Here is a 7,583-nt window from a genome sequence, read left to right as displayed (position 1 = left end):
ACCAAAAAGTGGCGACTGCCGTCGATGGAATCCATAGTTAATAGTGAGAAAATCGAAAAATTCTGGCCAACCAAAAAGTGGCGACTGCCGTCGATGGAATCCATAGTTAATAGTTAAATTTGAGGGGTTTTTATTGGTATTTATCTTTTTAACCGTTTAATATTGGTTATTTTAAAATCTGCAAGTCATAACTATTTAATTTTTAAAATAAAATTTAGGGATATTTAGGCCGATAGGCTTTCCTTTGAAAGAGACTTTCGTCGTCCTTTTGTTTCTAACATTGACACCTGGCATCCACATTCAGCAGGCATTCAGCGGGAAATTGTTCATATATGTCGTGCCCTTATTCTCAGCAATTTCGGACAACAAGCGCCACCCTTTTGCATTTTCAAGATACTCATCATGGTCTCCTTCAATTACTCATCATGGTCTGCGTGCACCTATCTGCACAAACTCCCCCCTCTACATTCGACACTACCCTCGCTCCCTTCATTGCTTTTCCAACCTCCCAAACCCTCCTCATTGGCGGTCCAGGAAAATGGGAAGCACTGACGCCAATAAGCCTCTCAAGATCATTGCAGGAGCTGATGACTTCGGCTGCGCGCTCAAAGATTCCCTTATCGAACACCTCCGATCAAAGGGTATCGAGGTCCAGGATCTCGGCACCGATAAGTATTACAATGTCGGCTAGACCATAACAATGCCCTGTATAGTACTTTTTATTTGAGAAGTTTTATCTCCTGAATTTCAGACCCTAGACCATAAAAATGCCCTGTATTGTACTTTTTCTGTTCGATTTTTTCAGGAAGTTGTTGGGCGTTCTCAACTGTGGCGGCCGTTGAAGGAATCAATCAAATCGTGACCGGCGATTTGATTTCACTGTCCGAGCAAGAACTGGTGGACTGTGATACTTCTTACAACCAAGGATGCAACGTTGGCCTCGTGGATTACGCTTTCGAGTTTATCATAAACAATGGTGGACTTGAAAGCGAGGAGGATTACCCCTACACAGCCTGCGATGGATCATGTGACACTTACAGGGTAATTCTCAGGTCTTTTGTTTAAGCGGGATTCGATCCCGCTACCTGCTGATTTTTCTAGTTTATCATGACTGATAAATTTGCATGCATATGTGTAGAAAAATGCCCATGTGGTGACAATCGATGACTACGAAGATGTGCCTGAAAACGATGAGAAATCGTTGAAGAAGGAACGATGAGAAATCGTTGAAGAAGGCTGCGGCTAATCAGCCAATTAGCGTTGCCATCGAAGCCAACAGGAGGGAGTTCCAGTTTTACGAATCTGTGAGCACTTGATTTTGTGAGGAATGATCATTTAACTGTTTCAAATCTTAATCATCATTTTAGGATAAGTCGTCTTCATTAATCTACATGTGATAACCCCTAAAATTTTCTTTGCCAGTCAATTTCTCTTGATGCCATTACTTTTTTTTCCATGTGACTGTAACAATTAATTATTTCCCATGGAATTTACCACCTGAAATGCTACAAATTCCGTTGGCTAAGCTTATCTTTCCTCGATTAGTTCTTTTTGCCATGCGATTTTACCAATTGATTAATTTTCCATGGAATCTACCTCCAGGGTGTGTTCACTAGCGCCTGCGGAACCCAGCTAGACCACGGCGTGACTCTGGTGGGCTATGGGTCAGAGTCGGGCACAGACTACTGGATTGTTAAGAATTCTTGGGGAAAGCGCTGGGGAGAGGAGGGATTCATCAGACTGTAGAGGAACCTTGAAGAAGCTTCAACAGGTATTTGTGGTATAGCATTGGAGGCATCTTACCCTGTAAAGAAGGGTGCCAACCCTCCAAACCCTGGGCCTTCTCCCCCAAGCCCAATAAAGCCTCCCAGTGTGTGTGACAACTATTATTCCTGCCCTCAAAGCAACACCTGCTGCTACATGTATGACTTCAGAGGCTATTGCTATCCCTGGGGCTGCTGCCCTCTTGATTCGACCACCTGTTGTGACGATCACTACAGCTGCTGCCCTAGCGAGTACCCAGTGTGCGATCTTGATGGTGGGACCTGCCTCAAGGTAGTACCAATATTCCTAACCAGTCATTTCAAGTTTGCAACTTCGCTAGATTCGATCTCAAATTTCTGATATTGTGTATTTTTTGGGGATAAATTGTTGTTGTCACAGAGTAGCAAGGATCCATTTGGAGTGAAGATGCTGAAGCGTACCCCAGCCAAACCCTACTGGGCTGCTGCTGCTTGAATAGTCGCTGATGTTTTTTTGCAAACCTGATCGTCCAAGGAGAAACTGATACATAAAAAAAGGGTTTGTGTACAAAATACTTCTGCTATGTTGCCGTGTCTGGCTTGGCTTCTCCAGATGGATCAGAAACTGCTCTTGTCCTGTCATCAATTCTATCCCTTTCCATTTATACATGTACAGCACTTGGCTATGTTAGCCATTGTTATTGTTTGTTCTGAGGCTTATATTCTATGAACAAAACAGCTTTATGATTACGGAAGCTATTATAGATCTTAACTCCAGGAGTTAAAGGTAATGTTCCATATTTTTCAATTGTTATTTTTATTTCAGGTCAGTAAGATTATTCCCAACCTGGGTGCAAAAGGTTCAGGTGTAATCCCCCATTGTTCTATGTACTATTTGGAAATTAATATCTATTACTCTTCATGTACAGAATTTGTTCATTTATATTTTCTCTATCTTCTTGTTAATCTATGAACGAAACTTGCTTGCATATATCTTCTTGTTAATCTATGAACAAAACTTGCTTGCATATATTAGTTTGAGATTGTTGTTGACAATAGGTCACACACCTGTGCCCAAACCAGTTACCAATATAACTACGTCGGGCTGATAAATAAGTTAGACAAATATCTCACGCGAAATCTCTTATACGATTTACAGACATGCTAAAATTTTCGGTCATGGAACAAAGATTGGGATGTTAAAATTATAGTTTTCCAAATTAATAGAATTTGTGTGGAGACAAAAAGTGGGTGTGATATTTAAAATTCCAAAATGAAGAACAAACCTAGGATTGGGAAGGTTCTTTATATCAGAGTATGAGCAGTCGAAGCTAATGAATTTAAAAGCGAATGAATTTACCGAAAAGAAGGATAATGACCCTGGTTTATTTCATGGGTATTTTTTTGTCTATTCTTCAATATGCCTCAATTTGGTGCTCGTTTGAGTGTTTTTGGGGATATTTCGTTTCTTTTCTTGCTTGGGCATAATGTCTCCTAATTTGTAGTAGTTGAAATATTTAATCTGTTGTAAATATCACAGAGATTAGCTTTGTCCTTCTGTTATTAATGTTTCCCCAAGACCCCCAAAACTTCATCAAATAAAATTGCCATTGCCTGTCAATCTCTTTGGACATTCTTATTTATCGTTACTGCCAATTTTCCGTGCACATTCTTTAAACGTCTATAAATTTTGGACCCTGGAAGTTGAATATTGGAGCATGCTTTTCATCACTACCTATGCCTCATGTGTGCTCAAGTGAAGCCGGGTCAGATTGTGAGCCAATGGGATTATAATTGACACCTTTATGGACTCGGATTGTTCATTGTATTTTTCCTGGTAGTATTTTTTCTTGTAAATAACGTTGTGTTTTCTGTTTGCCACGAGATACGAAGGAGTGCTTCTATTATGCTTTCTACATGTAATGTTAGCAATGATTTGGTATTTTATAATTTTTGTTTTTGCCTTCCGGCCTCCTAATTTGGCATTGACCATGTTTTTTTAACGTCTCTATAGACAGGGTTTTAGGAATGGCGGTGGTCATTTAATTTCCAACTTCTAAATTCTCCCTTTGACATTTAAGGTTTGTAATGTCATATTTAGCATGGTTTCGAATATATATTTTGACTTTCTAATCGCACTATACAATTATGGTTTTCAATGTAGTATTATTCTATATATGTATATTATTCTTTATAAAATATAATAATAATATCATGGTTTCTAATGGAATTAACTTTTTAATAGCAATATATCAACATGTTTTTTAATATTATGTTTTGACTTTCTAGATGCAATATACAATTATGGTTTTCAATGATATATATTGGTAGGGGATAGTCATGGTGGTTATTGCTTTGGTCACTAGCAAGCTTCGTATATGCTTGGCCATCTATAGAGGTTTCTTGATTTGGGGTAATTAACTTAACCTCTTGATTTTGGGTAATTAACTTACTCTAAAATGAAATAAGACATTCAATGTGTTCCTTGTAATATAGATATAAACAAAACCTCTAAAGAAAAGTAATTGCACAATGATGTAGTCCAAGAAAAGAAGGTTTTCCACAAACCAATTAAGTCTTTCAACCTTTTCGGCTTATTTGCTTATATCAAACATTTGTGCGGGGTTTCAACCAATTAACATTTTATTGAGTATGTATTTACAAAACAATGATTTTGGGATCAAATCCCACAAAGAAATTCTATACCTGCTCTTCAAATTCCTCTGCTCTAGATTCTCACATAATTGCGGCCACCTTTTACCTTGATGAAATTTATTTTCAAAAGAAACTTACATGTTCATGGTTGGGAAAAACAAAGACCACAGACCTTTTCTTGGAGGTCACAATTTATTCTGAAAAAGCCCGAAATCTCAGGAATTGCACTTAAAGAAGCTACTCAGGTTTGTTTTCACTTAGGTTTGTTATCAGTTAGTTATTAGTGATAATATAAAGGTCAATGAGTCAACTAAGTCTCAGATTAACCAAATTTAACCAGAAATGAGTCAGGATCATGTTGTTTGTTGGGAATTTCATAGGGTAAAACGAGCATTCATTGAAAGATTAATTTCTATTTCTCATTATCGTGGAATTCGTCATCGAGATGGATTCCCTGTAATGGTAAACGTACGTATTTTGCTGGTAGACCGTGGTTAAGGCATCGTTTTTTACATAAAATTAGTTGCATTACTGGCCCTTCTCTAGCAAATTCTGAATTTGTGAAAAATCATCTTTATTTTTTTGAAAATCTGTGTTCACTGTCTTGCCTCTGAATATAGAAGTTGACCCAAAGTCACCATACCCTATAATTCATTTCTAACATTGTTTTTCAAATAATCTAGCTATATATCATATGTGAAATCTAGGCTTCCACTGAAGTTCTTTGTTTGTTGCTAAATGATACACAGAGGTGATTTCTATTTTATTTTGTCAATGAGGTTTTACAATGATGAAATGACATCTAATTTCATTTTATCACTGATGTTTTACAATGATGAAATGACATCTAAATGTAACAATATTTCATATTTCATTGTAGAGTCTTGTTACAAAAGGAGAGAGATTTACTAGAGTTAATGGTACTTCTGCAAAGTAAAGGTGAACTTTACACGCTAATATTAGAAGTAGACACATATAGATTCCTTGACACATCTTAACATTTTGTGGGCTATTTTGGTGATATAATTATTTTATGTTGTAGATTTTCTTTGTAGATGTGAAGGGATCATTGTTGAGGCAACAACAAATCTTTTGCATTCTCGCCTTCAACATATTCGACCCTTAAGATACTTGTGAGAGAATATAGTTGCTTTGTAGGAAATTCTGGAGTGGGCTTCAAGAATAGAACATAATATATTAAAGTTAGTGATGTACTTTTCCAAGGCTTAGACAAAATGGAGTTGTATGTTTTCTTGTTGATGTTCCTGAAGGAACACATTTATAAATATGCAATAGTTGTATTCCTAAACAAATACAGCTCCTACAAAGTGGTTCTTAGTTGATTAACAATTATCTTGCAATGGACATAGTTTTACATCTACAAACAGATCATATAATGTGGAATGGACTGGAAATCCTATTGACAACATTTGATTAGTAATTTGAACCTAAATTGGACGTTAAGGAAAAAGTTATAGGCTTATAGCCACTCATTCTATGAAGTTATTCAAACGGAGTGATGGCTTCCTCAGCATGGATGGAGATAGTTGCATTTCTAATAGTGTGGTATTCATTCTCTATTTGTAAACTCTATTTGTATTTTATTGTTCTTAGAATATATTTTTTTGTTACTGTTAATAAATAATTCTAATAACAATTCAATGACACCTAAAATCAAAAGTTTCGATAACAACTAAAATCAGAAGTTACAGCTAACAATAATGCTTACATTCAAGGTCTAAATATAAATGATCTGAAAATGAACAAATAAAAAAGAATGCACACAATAACACATGGCCTTTTGTCAAGAAAATTTTCTAGTGGTATAAAAACTCCACCATACATGATACTTTGTTTTACCATACGAAAATAAGTATGGAAGAGTGCTCTGTTTCATATTAACAGTGCATTAGGCTACACTGATTTCATATGGAGGATATCGAGTCCCTTACAGTAACGTTGTGAACTCCCTTTTCACATTTTTCTATTTTATCTGGATGGAAACTCAATCCTTTGTTGCTCGAAGAAGAAAAATCATCATTCCAGTTGTCTTCTATTTCCAATATTAAACAGATCTACAACCCACCAAATACACTTCATTTAGTTTCCCACATACTGAAATCTTCAATCTCCAACTCTAATTATAGTTATTTTTCCCACCTGCAAACTTCACCCTTTAGTTTTCAATCTCAAATCTTGATGTAGTATTCTGCCTGGACATTTTACTCTTAATAAGGCAATTTAGAATTTAAATCTTCTACGGTATATATCTCAATAGGAAAATTTCCAGAATTTATGTAATTTCGTTGTCGAATAATCTGGAATTAAAACTTGAAAGGTGACCTCAGAGGATGCGCGTTAGTATTACATGATGTGTCCAGTGGGATTCCTAAACGGAGTCCACAAGAAACTATCCATCAATTTTTCTTTCTTGCTATGATAATACCCTGCATGAATTTTTCTTGTTGTATAGTGTTTGTATAAGAGGGACATCAGGACTCTTACAAGATGCCTACGACGTTCTGGCTAAGATCCACCTTTGAGTTTCTCACTATTGAGATTTCTATATCCCAGATTAGCAAGAATACACTTCATTGTTACTGTTGTATATGAGGCTCATAACCATTATAAATTAAGACAAGACAAGTGTGTTACTTTTAACACAACATATATTATTAAACACCAACATATAACTATGTGTCTATCAATGAACTTATGACCAAAATGAGATCAAAGCATTGTAGGAGAACATTGCAATATGATCCACATGAAGGGAGAACGAGAAAAAACTTGTTTAAAAATAATTTGATTTTAGGTTGATAACCTTTCATATATAATGCAAATTTCATTATATATTTTCAAACAAAAAATTATATTATGTCAAATTGTAAGAGGCATATGTTTTTAAATAAAAAATCACATTAACATGAACAAAACAACCATGATAACTAACAATCTTACACATGCAGGACATTTATACAACGAACAAAACAACCATGATAATTAACAATCTTACACATGTAGGATATCTATACAACTAGTGTTCACCAATTCTCATAAGTGATGATACTTACAATGATATTACACCAAGTAAATGATCTCATAAATGTCCAAATGATCATTACCAATTGTAATATGGTGTATTGCAAATCATTAAATAATCATCGTCAGTTGTATTATGGTATA

The 7,583-nt window shown here is 35.6% G+C and overlaps 1 pseudogene across 1 annotated transcript; it reads left to right on the top strand.

The window, feature by feature from the left end:
- The first annotated feature begins 538 nt into the window (after positions 1–538).
- LOC149240154 (cysteine proteinase mucunain-like) lies at positions 539–2,349 on the top strand (annotated as a pseudogene). Its single transcript, XR_016245972.1, has 5 exons — positions 539–686; positions 806–1,041; positions 1,139–1,304; positions 1,603–2,055; positions 2,164–2,349. The product of XR_016245972.1 is annotated as a cysteine proteinase mucunain-like (transcript).
- Positions 2,350–7,583: the final 5,234 nt, after the last annotated feature.

The sequence above is a fragment of the Pinus tabuliformis genome, chromosome 8 (genome assembly GCF_031772625.1).
Source record: "Pinus tabuliformis cultivar Carrire ecotype Pingquan chromosome 8, CPIR1, whole genome shotgun sequence".
Taxonomy (NCBI): Eukaryota; Viridiplantae; Streptophyta; class Pinopsida; order Pinales; family Pinaceae; genus Pinus; species Pinus tabuliformis.
This window is presented reverse-complemented; position numbering and strand designations above follow the sequence as displayed.